At 37.9% G+C, this 17771-nt stretch overlaps 7 non-coding genes across 7 annotated transcripts; 4 read left to right on the forward strand and 3 right to left on the reverse strand.

Annotated features, from left to right (window-relative positions):
* Positions 1–564: 564 nt before the first annotated feature.
* On the reverse strand, positions 565–638 carry TRNAT-AGU (transfer RNA threonine (anticodon AGU)). Its single transcript has one exon. It is a non-coding gene; the product is annotated as a tRNA-Thr (tRNA).
* A 2309-nt stretch (positions 639–2947) lies between these two features.
* TRNAR-GCG (transfer RNA arginine (anticodon GCG)) lies at positions 2948–3029 on the forward strand. The gene has a single exon. It is a non-coding gene; the product is annotated as a tRNA-Arg (tRNA).
* A 1188-nt stretch (positions 3030–4217) lies between these two features.
* On the reverse strand, positions 4218–4291 carry TRNAT-AGU (transfer RNA threonine (anticodon AGU)). Its single transcript has one exon. It is a non-coding gene; the product is annotated as a tRNA-Thr (tRNA).
* A 556-nt stretch (positions 4292–4847) lies between these two features.
* On the forward strand, positions 4848–4929 carry TRNAS-GCU (transfer RNA serine (anticodon GCU)). The gene has a single exon. It is a non-coding gene; the product is annotated as a tRNA-Ser (tRNA).
* Positions 4930–8381: 3452 nt separating this feature from the next.
* TRNAS-GCU (transfer RNA serine (anticodon GCU)) lies at positions 8382–8463 on the forward strand. The gene has a single exon. It is a non-coding gene; the product is annotated as a tRNA-Ser (tRNA).
* Positions 8464–9514: 1051 nt separating this feature from the next.
* Positions 9515–9588, reverse strand: TRNAT-AGU (transfer RNA threonine (anticodon AGU)). The gene has a single exon. It is a non-coding gene; the product is annotated as a tRNA-Thr (tRNA).
* Positions 9589–15599: 6011 nt separating this feature from the next.
* TRNAS-GCU (transfer RNA serine (anticodon GCU)) lies at positions 15600–15681 on the forward strand. Its single transcript has one exon. It is a non-coding gene; the product is annotated as a tRNA-Ser (tRNA).
* Positions 15682–17771: the final 2090 nt, after the last annotated feature.

Consider the following 17771-nt stretch of genomic DNA (forward strand, 5'->3'; position numbering starts at 1 on the left):
AAGAGGACTGCTGGCATTCAAATTCAAGATTTTCTGTTTACTAAACAGGCTCTTTGACCAACTAAGACAAAGGACAAACAGGTGTGATACATTAGAAAGCCTGCTTAGAGAGTTAAGAAGCCCCAAACTGACATAAAGAAAGAATAGCACTGCTGGCATTCAAATTCAAGATTTTCTGTTTACTAAACAGGCTCTTTGACCAACTAAGACAAAGGACAAATAGGTGTGATACATTAGAAAGCCTGCTTAGAGAGTTAAGAAGCCCCAAACTGACATAAAGAAAGAATAGCTGGCATTCAAATTCAAGATTTTCTGTTTACTAAACAGGCTCTTTGACCAACTAAGCCAAAGGACATAAAGGTGAGATACATTGGATAAACGGATTAGAGATGCATAGAAAGGATGCATTTCAAAACTAAATCAACTGGTTTTACATTGTCATGCTTGAAGCCATCTTTCATCCTTTATATCTCTTAGGTAGAAGAGATTTTTAATCTCACAATCAGTCGCAAGTGAAACACCTATTTTTAAAATAGGAAGCTTCTTTGTGAGGAGATGAAAACAAGGCACTGCTGAGATTCGAACTCAGGATCTCCTGTTTACTAGACAGGCGCTTTAACCAACTAAGCCACAGCACCAGAAGATTGAATGCATTTGAAATCCAAGGAAGATTGAAGCACCAATCGAACATTCAACTGGTTAGCGCAGCAAAATAATATTGAGCTTGAGTTCCATTCCACGTAGAGCAGAAACATGGAGTAAGATTTCAATCTCAGTCATAACACTTAAGAAGCCAAGTAAATTTTGAAGAGCATTCATTTAAAAGACTGACAAATTTACAGAAGCTGTATCGAGGACAAAGGCTTTGAAGTTTTGCAGTTGAATGAGCCATCTTTTAGCACAGCTGAAATTTGGGACTTGTTTTGCTTCCAAGTTATGACACAGAATAGACAGATTGAAGAAATGCCATGGCAAAACCAAAAGGAGGAAAAATTATGACTAATTGATATTAAAAACCTCAGCACTGGTTCATTTCTGATAGAGTTTTCCCCAAGCTAACTTCAAACAACAGGCACTGTAGTTGACGAGATAAGGCAACTCTGACAAAAGCCAAAATACAATCTTCAGTGAAAAAACACTGACTGGTAAAAACCCTCTCAACATCTTCCCACCTAAACGCACAGGCGCTATGTAGACGAGGTGGCCGAGTGGTTAAGGTGCTCGACTGCTAATCCATTGTGCTCTGCATGCATGGGTTCGAATCCCATCGTCGTCGGATTAATCTGCTTCATCTTTCGTGTTGAATGGTTTGGTTTTCATTTTTAACCCAAGCGGTGGACACTTCAAGCATGAAAGTATACAATACTCCTGTGCTGCTATCAAACTTTGCAGAGTCAGATCTGTAAATCCACTGGTTTTAATTTGTAAAGCTTGATGCCATCCTATATTCTGTAAAGAAAATTATATCCTCTAATTCCTTTTAAAGTGTTTCAACAGCAGATAATTTTTTTTCTCAATTGCACTATATTAGGGCTGTGGGAAATTAATATTTGATGACAAACAAGAGTAAAAGTCCTCTTTTTGGGGTAAAAACCCACAAAATGAGATGAAGAATAGAAAGCACTGCTGACATTCAAAATCAAGATTTTCCTTTTACTAAATAGGCTCTTTGACCAACTAAGCCAAAGGACAAACAGGTGCGAAGCATTAAAAAGCCTGCTTAGAGAGTTAAACAGCCCTAAACTGAGATAAAGAAGGAGAAGGACTGCTGGCATTCAAATTCAAGATTTTCCATTTACTAAATAGGCTCTTTGACCAACTAAGACAAAGGTCAAACAGGTGTGATACATTAGAAAGCCTGCTTAGAGAGTTAAACAGCCCTAAACTGAGATAAAGAAGGAAGAGGACTGCTGGCATTCAAATTCAAGATTTTCTGTTTACTAAACAGGCTCTTTGACCAACTAAGACAAAGGACAAACAGGTGTGATACATTAGAAAGCCTGCTTAGAGAGTTAAGAAGCCCCAAACTGACATAAAGAAAGAATAGCACTGCTGGCATTCAAATTCAAGATTTTCTGTTTGCTAAACAGGCTCTTTGACCAACTAAGCCAAAGGACATAAACGTGAGATACATTGGATAAACGGATTAGAGATGCATAGAAAGGAGGCATTTCAAAACTAAATCAACTGGTTTTACATTGTCATGCTTGAAGCCATCTTTCTTCCTTTATATCGCTTAGATAGAAGAGATTTTTAATCTCACAATTGCACTATCAGTCGCAAGTGAAACACCTATTTTTAAGATAGGAAGCTTCTTTGTGAGGATATGAAAACAAGGCACTGCTGAGATTCGAACTCAGGATCTGAGTTAACCAACTAAGCCACAGCACCAGAAGATGGAATGCATTTGAAATCCAAGGAAGATTGAAGCAGCAATCGAACATTCAACTGGTTAGCGCAGCAAAACAATATTGAGCTTGAGTTCCATTCCACGTAGAGCAGAAACATGGAATAAGATTTCAATCTCAGTCATAACACTTAAGAAGCCAAGTAAATTTTGAAGAGCATTCATTTAAAAGACTGACAAATTTACAGAAGCTGTATCGAGGACAAAGGCTTTGAAGTTTTGCAATTGAATGAGCCATCTTTTAGCACAGCTGAAATTTGGGACTTGTTTTGCTTCCAAGTTATGACACAGAATAGACAGATTGAAGAAATGCCATGGCAAAACCAAAAGGAGGAAAAATTATGACTAATTGATATTAAAAACCTCAGCACTGGTTCATTTCTGATAGAGTTTTCCCCAAGCTAACTTCAAACAACAGGCACTGTAGTTGACGAGATAAGGCAACTCTGACAAAAGCCAACATACAATCTTCAGTGAAAAAACACTGACTGGTAAAAACCCTCTCAACATCTTCCCACCTAAACGCACATGCGCTATGTAGACGAGGTGGCCGAGTGGTTAAGGGGATGGACTGCGAATCCATTGTGCTCTGCATGCATGGGTTCGAATACCATCCTCGTCGGATTAATCTGCTTCTTCTTTCATGTTGAATTGTTTGGTTTTCATTTTTAACCCAAGCGGTGGACAATTCATGCATGAAAGTTTACAATACTCCTGTGCTGCTATCAAACTTTGCAGAGTCAGATCTCTAAATCCACTGGTTTTAATTTGTAAAGCTTGATGCCATCCTATATTCAGTAAAGAAGATTATATCCTCTAATTCCTTTTAAAGTGTTTCAACAGCAGAGAATTTTTTTTCTCAATTGCACTATATTAGGGCTGTGGGAAATTAATATTTGATGACAAACAAGAGTAAAAGTCCTCTTTTTGGGGTAAAAACCCACAAAATGAGATGAAGAATAGAAAGCACTGCTGACATTCAAAATCAAGATTTTCCTTTTACTAAATAGGCTCTTTGACCAACTAAGCCAAAGGACAAACAGGTGCGAAACATTAAAAAGCCTGCTTAGAGAGTTAAACAGCCCTAAACTGAGATAAAGAAGGAAAAGGACTGCTGGCATTCAAATTCAAGATTTTCCATTTACTAAATAGGCTCTTTGACCAACTAAGACAAAGGACAAACAGGTGTGATACATTAGAAAGCCTGCTTAGAGAGTTAAACAGCCCTAAACTGAGATAAAGAAGGAAGAGGACTGCTGGCATTCAAATTCAAGATTTTCTGTTTACTAAACAGGCTCTTTGACCAACTAAGACAAAGGACAAACAGGTGTGATACATTAGAAAGCCTGCTTAGAGAGTTAAGAAGCCCCAAACTGACATAAAGAAAGAATAGCACTGCTGGCATTCAAATTCAAGATTTTCTGTTTACTAAACAGGCTCTTTGACCAACTAAGACAAAGGACAAATAGGTGTGATACATTAGAAAGCCTGCTTAGAGAGTTAAGAAGCCCCAAACTGACATAAAGAAAGAATAGCTGGCATTCAAATTCAAGATTTTCTGTTTACTAAACAGGCTCTTTGACCAACTAAGCCAAAGGACATAAAGGTGAGATACATTGGATAAACGGATTAGAGATGCATAGAAAGGATGCATTTCAAAACTAAATCAACTGGTTTTACATTGTCATGCTTGAAGCCATCTTTCATCCTTTATATCTCTTAGGTAGAAGAGATTTTTAATCTCACAATCAGTCGCAAGTGAAACACCTATTTTTAAAATAGGAAGCTTCTTTGTGAGGAGATGAAAACAAGGCACTGCTGAGATTCGAACTCAGGATCTCCTGTTTACTAGACAGGCGCTTTAACCAACTAAGCCACAGCACCAGAAGATGGAATGCATTTGAAATCCAAGGAAGATTGAAGCACCAATCGAACATTCAACTGGTTAGCGCAGCAAAACAATATTGAGCTTGAGTTCCATTCCACGTAGAGCAGAAACATGGAATAAGATTTCAATCTCAGTCATAACACTTAAGAAGCCAAGTAAATTTTGAAGAGCATTCATTTAAAAGACTGACAAATTTACAGAAGCTGTATCGAGGACAAAGGCTTTGAAGTTTTGCAATTGAATGAGCCATCTTTTAGCACAGCTGAAATTTGGGACTTGTTTTGCTTCCAAGTTATGACACAGAATAGACAGATTGAAGAAATGCCATGGCAAAACCAAAAGGAGGAAAAATTATGACTAATTGATATTAAAAACCTCAGCACTGGTTCATTTCTGATAGAGTTTTCCCCAAGCTAACTTCAAACAACAGGCACTGTAGTTGACGAGATAAGGCAACTCTGACAAAAGCCAACATCCAATCTTCAGTGAAAAAACACTGACTGGTAAAAACCCTCTCAACATCTTCCCACCTAAACACACGGGTGCTATGTAGATGAGGTGGCCGAGTGGTTAAGGCGATGGACTGCTAATCCATTGTGCTCTGCATGCATGGGTTCGAATCCCATCCTCGTCGGATTAATCTGCTTCTTCTTTCGTGTTGAATGGTTTGGTTTTCATTTTTAACCCAAGTGGTGGACACTTCAAGCATGAAAGTTTACAATACTCCTGTGCTGCTATCAAACTTTGCAGAGTCAGATCTGTAAATCCACTCGTTTTAATTTGTAAAGCTTGATGCCATCCTATATTCTGTAAAGAAAATTATATCCTCTAATTCCTTTTAAAGTGTTTCAACAGCAGACAATTTTTTTTCTCAATTGCATTATATTAGGGCTGTGGGAAATTAATATTTGATTACAAACAAGAGTAAAAGTCCTCTTTTGGGGGTAAAAACCCACAAAATGAGATGAAGAATAGAAAGCACTGCTGACATTCAAAATCAAGATTTTCCTTTTACTAAATAGGCTCTTTGACCAACTAAGCCAAAGGACAAACAGGTGCGAAACATTAAAAAGCCTGCTTAGAGAGTTAAACAGCCCTAAACTGAGATAAAGAAGGAAAAGGACTGCTGGCATTCAAATTCAAGATTTTCCATTTACTAAATAGGCTCTTTGACCAACTAAGACAAAGGACAAACAGGTGTGATACATTAGAAAGCCTGCTTAGAGAGTTAAACAGCCCTAAACTGAGATAAAGAAGGAAGAGGACTGCTGGCATTCAAATTCAAGATTTTCTGTTTACTAAACAGGCTCTTTGACCAACTAAGACAAAGGACAAACAGGTGTGATACATTAGAAAGCCTGCTTAGAGAGTTAAGAAGCCCCAAACTGACATAAAGAAAAAATAGCACTGCTGGCATTCAAATTCAAGATTTTCTGTTTGCTAAACAGGCTCTTTGACCAACTAAGCCAAAGGACATAAAGGTGAGATACATTGGATAAACGGATTAGAGATGCATAGAAAGGAGGCATTTCAAAAATAAATCTACTGGTTTTACATTGCCATGCTTGAAGCCATCTTTCTTCCTTTATATCTCTTAGATAGAAGAGATTTTTAATCTCACAATTGCACTATCAGTGGCAAGTGAAACACCTATTTTTAAGATAGGAAGCTTCTTTGTGAGGAGTTGAAAACAAAGCACTGCTGAGATTCGAACTGAAGATCTCCTGTTTACTAGACAGGCGCTTTAACCAACTAAGCCACAGCACCAGAAGATGGCATGCATTTGAAATCCAAGGAAGATTGAAGCACCAATTGAACATTCAACTGGTTAGCGCAGCAAAATAATATTGAGCTTGAGTTCCATTCCACGTAGAGCAGAAACATGGAGTAAGATTTCAATCTCAGTCATAACACTTAAGAAGCCAAGTAAATTTTGAAGAGCATTCATTTAAAAGACTGACAAATTTACAGAAGCTGTATCGAGGACAAAGGCTTTGAAGTTTTGCAATTGAATGAGCCATCTTTTAGCACAGCTGAAATTTGGGACTTGTTTTGCTTCCAAGTTATGACACAGAATAGACAGATTGAAGAAATGCCATGGCAAAACCAAAAGGAGGAAAAATTATGACTAATTGATATTAAAAACCTCAGCACTGGTTCATTTCTGATAGAGTTTTCCCCAAGCTAACTTCAAACAACAGGCACTGTAGTTGACGAGATAAGGCAACTCTGACAAAAGCCAACATACAATCTTCAGTGAAAAAACACTGACTGGTAAAAACCCTCTCAACATCTTCCCACCTAAACACACGGGCGCTATGTAGACGAGGTGGCCGAGTGGTTAAGGTGATGGACTGCTAATCCATTGTGCTCTGCATGCATGGGTTCGAATCCCATCGTCGTCTGATTAATCTGCTTTTTCTTTCGTGTTGAATGGTTTGGTTTTCATTTTTAACCCAAGCGGTGGACACTTCAAGCATGAAAGTTTACAATACTCCTGTGCTGCTATCAAACTTTGCAGAGTCAGATCTGTAAATCCACTTGTTTTAATTTGTAAAGCTTGATGCCATCCTATATTCTGTAAAGAAAATTATATCCTCTAATTCCTTTTAAAGTGTTTCAACAGCAGAGAATTTTTTTTCTCAATTGCACTATATTAGGGCTGTGGGAAATTAATATTTGATGACAAACAAGAGTAAAAGTCCTCTTTTTGGGGTAAAAACCCACAAAATGACATGAAGAATAGAAAGCACTGCTGACATTCAAAATCAAGATTTTCCTTTTACTAAATAGGCTCTTTGACCAACTAAGCCAAAGGACAAACAGGTGCGAAACATTAAAAAGCCTGCTTAGAGAGTTAAACAGCCCTAAACTGAGATAAAGAAGGAAAAGGACTGCTGGCATTCAAATTCAAGATTTTCCATTTACTAAATAGGCTCTTTGACCAACTAAGACAAAGGACAAACAGGTGTGATACATTAGAAAGCCTGCTTAGAGAGTTAAACAGCCCTAAACTGAGATAAAGAAGGAAGAGGACTGCTGGCATTCAAATTCAAGATTTTCTGTTTACTAAACAGGCTCTTTGACCAACTAAGACAAAGGACAAACAGGTGTGATACATTAGAAAGCCTGCTTAGAGAGATAAGAAGCCCCAAACTGACATAAAGAAAGAATAGCACTGCTGGCATTCAAATTCAAGATTTTCTGTTTACTAAACAGGCTCTTTGACCAACTAAGCCAAAGGACATAAAGGTGAGATACATTGGATAAACGGATTAGAGATGCATAGAAAGGAGGCATTTCAAAACTAAATCAACTGGTTTTACATTGTCATGCTTGAAGCCATCTTTCTTCCTTTATATCTCGTAGATAGAAGAGATTTTTAATCTCATAATTCCACTATCATTCGCAAGTGAAACACCTATTTTTAAGATTCTTTGTGAGGAGACGAAAACAAGGTACTGCTGAGATTCGAACTCAGGATCTCCTGTTTACTAGACAGGCACTTTAACCAACTAAGCCACTGCACCAGAAGATGTCGTGCAATTGAAATCCAAGGAAGATTGAAGCACCAATCGAACATTCAACTGGTTAGCGCAGCAAAACAATATTGAGCTTGAGTTCCATTCCACGTAGAGCAGAAACATGGAATAAGATTTCAATCTCAGTCATAACACTTAAGAAGCCAAGTAAATTTTGAAGAGCATTCATTTAAAAGACTGACAAATTTACAGAAGCTGTATCGAGGACAAAGGCTTTGAAGTTTTGCAATTGAATGAGCCATCTTTTAGCACAGCTGAAATTTGGGACTTGTTTTGCTTCCAAGTTATGACACAGAATAGACAGATTGAAGAAATGCCATGGCAAAACCAAAAGGAGGAAAAATTATGACTAATTGATATTAAAAACCTCAGCACTGGTTCATTTCTGATAGAGTTTTCCCCAAGCTAACTTCAAACAACAGGCACTGTAGTTGACGAGATAAGGCAACTCTGACAAAAGCCAACATACAATCTTCAGTGAAAAAACACTGACTGGTAAAAACCCTCTCAACATCTTCCCCCCTAAACGCACGGGCGCTATGTAGACGAGGTGGCCGAGTGGTTAAGGCGATGGACTGCTAATCCATTGTGCTCTGCATGCATGGGTTCGAATCCCATCCTCGTCGGATTAATCTGCTTCTTCTTTCATGTTGAATGGTTTGGTTTTCATTTTTAACCCAAGCAGTGGACACTTCAAGCATGAAAGTTTACAATACTCCTGTGCTGCTATCAAACTTTGCAGAGTCAGACCTGTAAATCCACTGGTTTTAAATGGTAAAGCTTGATGCCATCCTATATTCTGTAAAGAAAATTATATCCTCTAATTCCTTTTAAAGTGTTTCAACAGCAGAGAATTTTTTTTCTCAATTGCACTAGATTAGGGCTGTGGGAAATTAATATTTGATGACAAACAAGAGTAAAAGTCCTCTTTTTGGGGTAAAAACCCACAAAATGAGATGAAGAATAGAAAGCACTGCTGACATTCAAAATCAAGATTTTCCTTTTACTAAATAGGCTCTTTGACCAACTAAGCCAAAGGACAAACAGGTGCGAAACATTAAAAAGCCTGCTTAGAGAGTTAAACAGCCCTAAACTGAGATAAAGAAGGAAAAGGACTGCTGGCATTCAAATTCAAGATTTTCCATTTACTAAATAGGCTCTTTGACCAACTAAGACAAAGGACAAACAGGTGTGATACATTAGAAAGCCTGCTTAGAGAGTTAAACAGCCCTAAACTGAGATAAAGAAGGAAGAGGACTGCTGGCATTCAAATTCAAGATTTTCTGTTTACTAAACAGGCTCTTTGACCAACTAAGACAAAGGACAAACAGGTGTGATACATTAGAAAGCCTGCTTAGAGAGTTAAGAAGCCCCAAACTGACATAAAGAAAGAATAGCACTGCTGGCATTCAAATTCAAGATTTTCTGTTTACTAAACAGGCTCTTTGACCAACTAAGCCAAAGGACATAAAGGTGAGATACATTGGATAAACGGATTAGAGATGCATAGAAAGGAGGGATTTCAAAACTAAATCAACTGGTTTTACATTGTCATGCTTGAAGCCATCTTTCTTCCTTTATATCTCGTAGATAGAAGAGATTTTTAATCTCATAATTCCACTATCAGTCGCAAGTGAAACACCTATTTTTAAGATTCTTTGTGAGGAGACGAAAACAAGGTACTGCTGAGATTCGAACTCAGGATCTCCTGTTTACTAGACAGGCGCTTTAACCAACTAAGCCACAGCACCAGAAGATGGCATGCATTTGAAATCCAAGGAAGATTGAAGCACCAATCGAACATTCAACTGATTAGCGCAGCAAAACAATATTGAGCTTGAGTTCCATTCCACGTAGAGCAGAAACATGGAGTAAGATTTCAATCTCAGTCATAACACTTAAGAAGCCAAGTAAATTTTGAAGAGCATTCATTTAAAAGACTGACAAATTTACAGAAGCTGTATCGAGGACAAAGGCTTTGAAGTTTTGCAATTGAATGAGCCATCTTTTAGCACAGCTGAAATTTGGGACTTGTTTTGCTTCCAAGTTATGACACAGAATAGACAGATTGAAGAAATGCCATGGCAAAACCAAAAGGAGGAAAAATTATGACTAATTGATATTAAAAACCTCAGCACTGGTTCATTTCTGATAGAGTTTTCCCCAAGCTAACTGCAAACAACAGGCACTGTAGTTGACGAGATAAGGCAACTCTGACAAAAGCCAACATACAATCTTCAGTGAAAAAACACTGACTGGTAAAAACCCTCTCAACATCTTCCCACCTAAACACACAGGCACTATGTAGACGAGGTGGCCGAGTGGTTAAGGAGATGGACTGCTAATCCATTGTGCTCTGCATGCATGGGTTCGAATCCCATCCTCGTCGGATTAATCTGCTTCTTCTTTCATGTTGAATGGTTTGGTTTTCATTTTTAACCCAAGCAGTGGACACTTCAAGCATGAAAGTTTACAATACTCCTGTGCTGCTATCAAACTTTGCAGAGTCAGATCTGTAAATCCAATTGTTTTAATTGGTAAAGATTGATGCCATCCTATATTCTGTAAAGAAAATTATATCCTCTAATTCCTTTTAAAGTGTTTCAACAGCAGAGAATTTTTTTTCTCAATTGCACTATATTAGGGCTGTGGGAAATTAATATTTGATGACAAACAAGAGTAAAAGTCCTCTTTTTGGGGTAAAAACCCACAAAATGAGATGAAGAATAGAAAGCACTGCTGACATTCAAAATCAAGATTTTCCTTTTACTAAATAGGCTCTTTGACCAACTAAGCCAAAGGACAAACAGGTGCGAAACATTAAAAAGCCTGCTTAGAGAGTTAAACAGCCCTAAACTGAGATAAAGAAGGAAAAGGACTGCTGGCATTCAAATTCAAGATTTTCCATTTACTAAATAGGCTCTTTGATCAACTAAGACAAAGGACAAACAGGTGTGATACATTAGAAAGCCTGCTTAGAGAGTTAAACAGCCCTAAACTGAGATAAAGAAGGAAGAGGACTGCTGGCATTCAAATTCAAGATTTTCTGTTTACTAAACAGGCTCTTTGACCAACTAAGACAAAGGACAAACAGGTGTGATACATTAGAAAGCCTGCATAGAGAGTTAAGAAGCCCCAAACTGAGATAAAGAAGGAAGAGGACTGCTGGCATTCAAATTCAAGATTTTCTGTTTACTAAACAGGCTCTTTGACCAATTAAGACAAAGGACAAACAGGTGTGATACATTAGAAAGCCTGCATAGAGAGTTAAGAAGCCCCAAACTGACATAAAGAAAGAATAGCACTGCTGGCATTCAAATTCAAGATTTTCTGTTTACTAAACAGGCTCTTTGACCAACTAAGCCAAAGGACATAAAGGTGAGATACATTGGATAAACGGATTAGAGATGCATAGAAAGGAGGCATTTCAAAACTAAATCAACTGGTTTTACATTGTCATGCTTGAAGCCATCTTTCTTCCTTTATATCTCTTAGATAGAAGAGATTTTTAATCTCATAATTGCACTATCAGTCGCAAGTGAAACACCTATTTTTAAGATAGGAAGCTTCTTTGTGAGGAGATGAAAACAAGGCACTGCTGAGATTCAAACTCAGGATCTCCTGTTTACTAGACAGGCGCTTTAACAAACTAAGCCACTGCACCAGAAGATGGCATGCATTTGAAATCCAAGGAAGATTGAAGCACCAATCGAACATTCAACTGGTTAGCGCAGCAAAACAATATTGAGCTTGAGTTCCATTCGACGTAGAGCAGAAACATGGAATAAGATTTCAATCTCAGTCATAACACTTAAGAAGCCAAGTAAATATTGAAGAGCATTCATTTAAAAGACTGACAAATTTACAGAAGCTGTATCGAGGACAAAGGCTTTGAAGTTTTGCAATTGAATGAGCCATCTTTTAGCACAGCTGAAATTTGGGACTTGTTTTGCTTCCAAGTTATGACACAGAATAGACAGATTGAAGAAATGCCATGGCAAAACCAAAAGGAGGAAAAATTATGACTAATTGATATTAAAAACCTCAGCACTGGTTCATTTCTGATAGAGTTTTCCCCAAGCTAACTTCAAACAACAGGCACTGTAGTTGACGAGATAAGGCAACTCTGACAAAAGCCAACATACAATCTTCAGTGAAAAAACACTGACTGGTAAAAACCCTCTCAACATCTTCCCACCTAAACGCACGGGCTCTATGTAGAAGAGGTGGCCGAGTGGTTAAGGCGATGGACTGCTAATCCATTGTGCTCTGCATGCATGGGTTCGAATCCCATCCTCGTCGGATTAATCTGCTTCTTCTTTCATGTTGAATGGTTTGGTTTTCATTTTTAACCCAAGCAGTGGACACTTCAAGCATGAAAGTTTACAATACTCCTGTGCTGCTATCAAACTTTGCAGAGTCAGACCTGTAAATCCACTGGTTTTAATTGGTAAAGCTTGATGCCATTCTATATTCTGTAAAGAAAATTATATCCTCTAATTCCTTTTAAAGTGTTTCAACAGCAGAGAATTTTTTTTCTCAATTGCACTATATTAGGGCTGTGGGAAATTAATATTTGATGACAAACAAGAGTAAAAGTCCTCTTTTTGGGGTAAAAACCCACAAAATGAGATGAAGAATAGAAAGCACTGCTGACATTCAAAATCAAGATTTTCCTTTTACTAAATAGGCTCTTTGACCAACTAAGCCAAAGGACAAACAGGTGCGAAACATTAAAAAGCCTGCTTAGAGAGTTAAACAGCCCTAAACTGAGATAAAGAAGGAAAAGGACTGCTGGCATTCAAAGTCAAGATTTTCCATTTACTAAATAGGCTCTTTGACCAACTAAGACAAAGGACAAACAGGTGTGATACATTAGAAAGCCTGCTTAGAGAGTTAAACAGCCCTAAACTGAGATAAAGAAGGAAGAGGACTGCTGGCATTCAAATTCAAGATTTTCTGTTTACTAAACAGGCTCTTTGACCAACTAAGACAAAGGACAAACAGGTGTGATACATTAGAAAGCCTGCTTAGAGAGTTAAGAAGCCCCAAACTGACATAAAGAAAGAATAGCTCTGCTGGCATTCAAATTCAAGATTTTCTGTTTACTAAACAGGCTCTTTGACCAACTAAGCCAAAGGACATAAAGGTGAGATACATTGGATAAACGGATTAGAGATGCATAGAAAGGAGGCATTTCAAAACTAAATCAACTGGTTTTACATTGTCATGCTTGAAGCCATCTTTCTTCCTTTATATCTCTTAGATAGAAGAGATTTTAAATCTCATAATTCCACTATCAGTCGCAAGTGAAACACCTATTTTTAAGATAAGAAGCTTCTTTGTGAGGAGACGAAAACAAGGCACTGCTGAGATTCAAACTCAGGATCTCCTGTTTACTAGACAGGCGCTTTAACAAACTAAGCCACTGCACCAGAAGATGGCATGCATTTGAAATCCAAGGAAGATTGAAGCACCAATCGAACATTCAACTGGTTAGCGCAGCAAAACAATATTGAGCTTGAGTTCCATTCGACGTAGAGCAGAAACATGGAATAAGATTTCAATCTCAGTCATAACACTTAAGAAGCCAAGTAAATTTTGAAGAGCATTCATTTAAAAGACTGACAAATTTACAGAAGCTGTATCGAGGACAAAGGCTTTGAAGTTTTGCAATTGAATGAGCCATCTTTTAGCACAGCTGAAATTTGGGACTTGTTTTGCTTCCAAGTTATGACACAGAATAGACAGATTGAAGAAATGCCATGGCAAAACCAAAAGGAGGAAAAATTATGACTAATTGATATTAAAAACCTCAGCACTGGTTCATTTCTGATAGAGTTTTCCCCAAGCTAACTTCAAACAACAGGCACTGTAGTTGACGAGATAAGGCAACTCTGACAAAAGCCAACATACAATCTTCAGTGAAAAAACACTGACTGGTAAAAACCCTCTCAACATCTTCCCACCTAAACGCACGGGCTCTATGTAGAAGAGGTGGCCGAGTGGTTAAGGCGATGGACTGCTAATCCATTGTGCTCTGCATGCATGGGTTCGAATCCCATCCTCGTCGGATTAATCTGCTTCTTCTTTCATGTTGAATGGTTTGGTTTTCATTTTTAACCCAAGCAGTGGACACTTCAAGCATGAAAGTTTACAATACTCCTGTGCTGCTATCAAACTTTGCAGAGTCAGACCTGTAAATCCACTGGTTTTAATTGGTAAAGCTTGATGCCATTCTATATTCTGTAAAGAAAATTATATCCTCTAATTCCTTTTAAAGTGTTTCAACAGCAGAGAATTTTTTTTCTCAATTGCACTATATTAGGGCTGTGGGAAATTAATATTTGATGACAAACAAGAGTAAAAGTCCTCTTTTTGGGGTAAAAACCCACAAAATGAGATGAAGAATAGAAAGCACTGCTGACATTCAAAATCAAGATTTTCCTTTTACTAAATAGGCTCTTTGACCAACTAAGCCAAAGGACAAACAGGTGCGAAACATTAAAAAGCCTGCTTAGAGAGTTAAACAGCCCTAAACTGAGATAAAGAAGGAAAAGGACTGCTGGCATTCAAAGTCAAGATTTTCCATTTACTAAATAGGCTCTTTGACCAACTAAGACAAAGGACAAACAGGTGTGATACATTAGAAAGCCTGCTTAGAGAGTTAAACAGCCCTAAACTGAGATAAAGAAGGAAGAGGACTGCTGGCATTCAAATTCAAGATTTTCTGTTTACTAAACAGGCTCTTTGACCAACTAAGACAAAGGACAAACAGGTGTGATACATTAGAAAGCCTGCTTAGAGAGTTAAGAAGCCCCAAACTGACATAAAGAAAGAATAGCTCTGCTGGCATTCAAATTCAAGATTTTCTGTTTACTAAACAGGCTCTTTGACCAACTAAGCCAAAGGACATAAAGGTGAGATACATTGGATAAACGGATTAGAGATGCATAGAAAGGAGGCATTTCAAAACTAAATCAACTGGTTTTACATTGTCATGCTTGAAGCCATCTTTCTTCCTTTATATCTCTTAGATAGAAGAGATTTTAAATCTCATAATTCCACTATCAGTCGCAAGTGAAACACCTATTTTTAAGATAAGAAGCTTCTTTGTGAGGAGACGAAAACAAGGCACTGCTGAGATTCAAACTCAGGATCTCCTGTTTACTAGACAGGCGCTTTAACAAACTAAGCCACAGCACCAAAAGATGGCATGCATTTGAAATCCAAGGAAGATTGAAGCACCAATCGAACATTCAACTGGTTAGCGCAGCAAAACAATATTGAGCTTGAGTTCCATTCCACGTAGAGCAGAAACATGGAATAAGATTTCAATCTCAGTCATAACACTTAAGAAGCCAAGTAAATTTTGAAGAGCATTCATTTAAAAGACTGACAAATTTACAGAAGCTGTATCGAGGACAAAGGCTTTGAAGTTTTGCAATTGAATGAGCCATCTTTTAGCACAGCTGAAATTTGGGACTTGTTTTGCTTCCAAGTTATGACACAGAATAGACAGATTGAAGAAATGCCATGGCAAAACCAAAAGGAGGAAAAATTATGACTAATTGATATTAAAAACCTCAGCACTGGTTCATTTCTGATAGAGTTTTCCCCAAGCTAACTTCAAACAACAGGCACTGTAGTTGACGAGATAAGGCAACTCTGACAAAAGCCAACATACAATCTTCAGTGAAAAAACACTGACTGGTAAAAACCCTCTCAACATCTTCCCACCTAAACGCACGGGCGCTATGTAGACGAGGTGGCCGAGTGGTTAAGGTGATGGACTGCTAATCCATTGTGCTCTGCATGCATGGGTTCGAATCCCATCCTCGTCGGATTAAGCTGCTTCTTCTTTCATGTTGAATGGTTTGGTTTTCATTTTTAACCCAAGCAGTGGACACTTCAAGCATGAAAGTTTACAATACTCCTGTGCTGCTATCAAACTTTGCAGAGTCAGACCTGTAAATCCACTGGTTTTAATTGGTAAAGCTTGATGCCATCCTATATTCTGTAAAGAAAATTATATCCTCTAATTCCTTTTAAAGTGTTTCAACAGCAGAGAATTTTTTTTCTCAATTGCACTAGATTAGGGCTGTGGGAAATTAATATTTGATGACAAACAAGAGTAAAAGTCCTCTTTTTGGGGTAAAAACCCACAAAATGAGATGAAGAATAGAAAGCACTGCTGACATTCAAAATCAAGATTTTCCTTTTACTAAATAGGCTCTTTGACCAACTAAGCCAAAGGACAAACAGGTGCGAAACATTAAAAAGCCTGCTTAGAGAGTTAAACAGCCCTAAACTGAGATAAAGAAGGAAAAGGACTGCTGGCATTCAAATTCAAGATTTTCCATTTCCTAAATAGGCTCTTTGACCAACTAAGACAAAGGACAAACAGGTGTGATACATTAGAAAGCCTGCTTAGAGAGTTAAACAGCCCTAAACTGAGATAAAGAAGGAAGAGGACTGCTGGCATTCAAATTCAAGATTTTCTGTTTACTAAACAGGCTCTTTGACCAACTAAGACAAAGGACAAACAGGTGTGATACATTAGAAAGCCTGCTTAGAGAGTTAAGAAGCCCCAAACTGACATAAAGAAAGAATAGCACTGCTGGCATTCAAATTCAAGATTTTCTGTTTACTAAACAGGCTCTTTGACCAACTAAGCCAAAGGACATAAAGGTGAGATACATTGGATAAACGGATTAGAGATGCATAGAAAGGAGGCATTTCAAAACTAAATCAACTGGTTTTACATTGTCATGCTTGAAGCCATCTTTCTTCCTTTATATCTCGTAGATAGAAGAGATTTTTAATCTCATAATTCCACTATCAGTCGCAAGTGAAACACCTATTTTTAAGATAGGAAGCTTCTTTGTGAGGAGACGAAAACAAGGCACTGCTGAGATTCGAACTCAGGATCTCGTGTTTACTAGACAGGCGCTTTAACCAACTAAGCCACAGCACCAGAAGATGGCATGCATTTGAAATCCAAGGAAGATTGAAGCACCAATCGAACATTCAACTGGTTAGCGCAGCAAAACAATATTGAGCTTGAGTTCCATTCCACGTAGAGCAGAAACACGGAATAAGATTTCAATCTCAGTCATAACACTTAAGAAGCCAAGTAAATTTTGAAGAGCATTCATTTAAAAGACTGACAAATTTACAGAAGCTGTATCGTGGACAAAGGCTTTGAAGTTTTTCAATTGAATGAGCCATCTTTTAGCACAGCTGAAATTTGCGACTTGTTTTGCTTCCAAGTTATGACACAGAATAGACAGATTGAAGAAATGCCATGGCAAAACCAAAAGGAGGAAAAATTATGACTAATTGATATTAAAAACCTCAGCACTGGTTCATTTCTGATAGAATTTACCCCAAGCTAACTTCAAACAACAGGCACTGTAGTTGACGAGATAAGACAACTCTGACAAAAGCCAACATACAATCTTCAGTGAAAAAACACTGACTGGTAAAAACCCTCTCAACATCTTCCCACCTAAACGTAGATGAGGTGGCCGAGTGGTTAAGGCGATGGACTGCTAATCCATTGTGCTTTGCATGCATTGGGTTCGAATCCCATTCTCGTCGGATTAATCTGCTTCTTCTTTCGTGTTGAATGGTTTGGTTTTCATTTTTAACCCAAGCGGTTGACACTTCAAGCATGAAAGTTTACAATACTCCTGTGCTGCTATCAAACTTTGCAGAGTCAGATCTGTAAATCCACTGGTTTTAATTTGTAAAGCTTGTTGCCATCCTATATTCTGTAAAGAAAATTATATCCTCTAATTCCTTTTAAAGTGTTTCAACAGCAGAGAATTTTTTTTCTCAATTGCACTATATTAGGGCTGTGGGAAATTAATATTTGATGACAAACAAGAGTAAAAGTCCTCTTTTTGGGGTAAAAACCCACAAAATGAGA

This window comes from Dendrobates tinctorius, unplaced genomic scaffold (assembly GCF_039654945.1).
Source record: "Dendrobates tinctorius isolate UK_male_01 unplaced genomic scaffold, ASM3965494v1 ptg000204l, whole genome shotgun sequence".
Taxonomy (NCBI): Eukaryota; Metazoa; Chordata; class Amphibia; order Anura; family Dendrobatidae; genus Dendrobates; species Dendrobates tinctorius.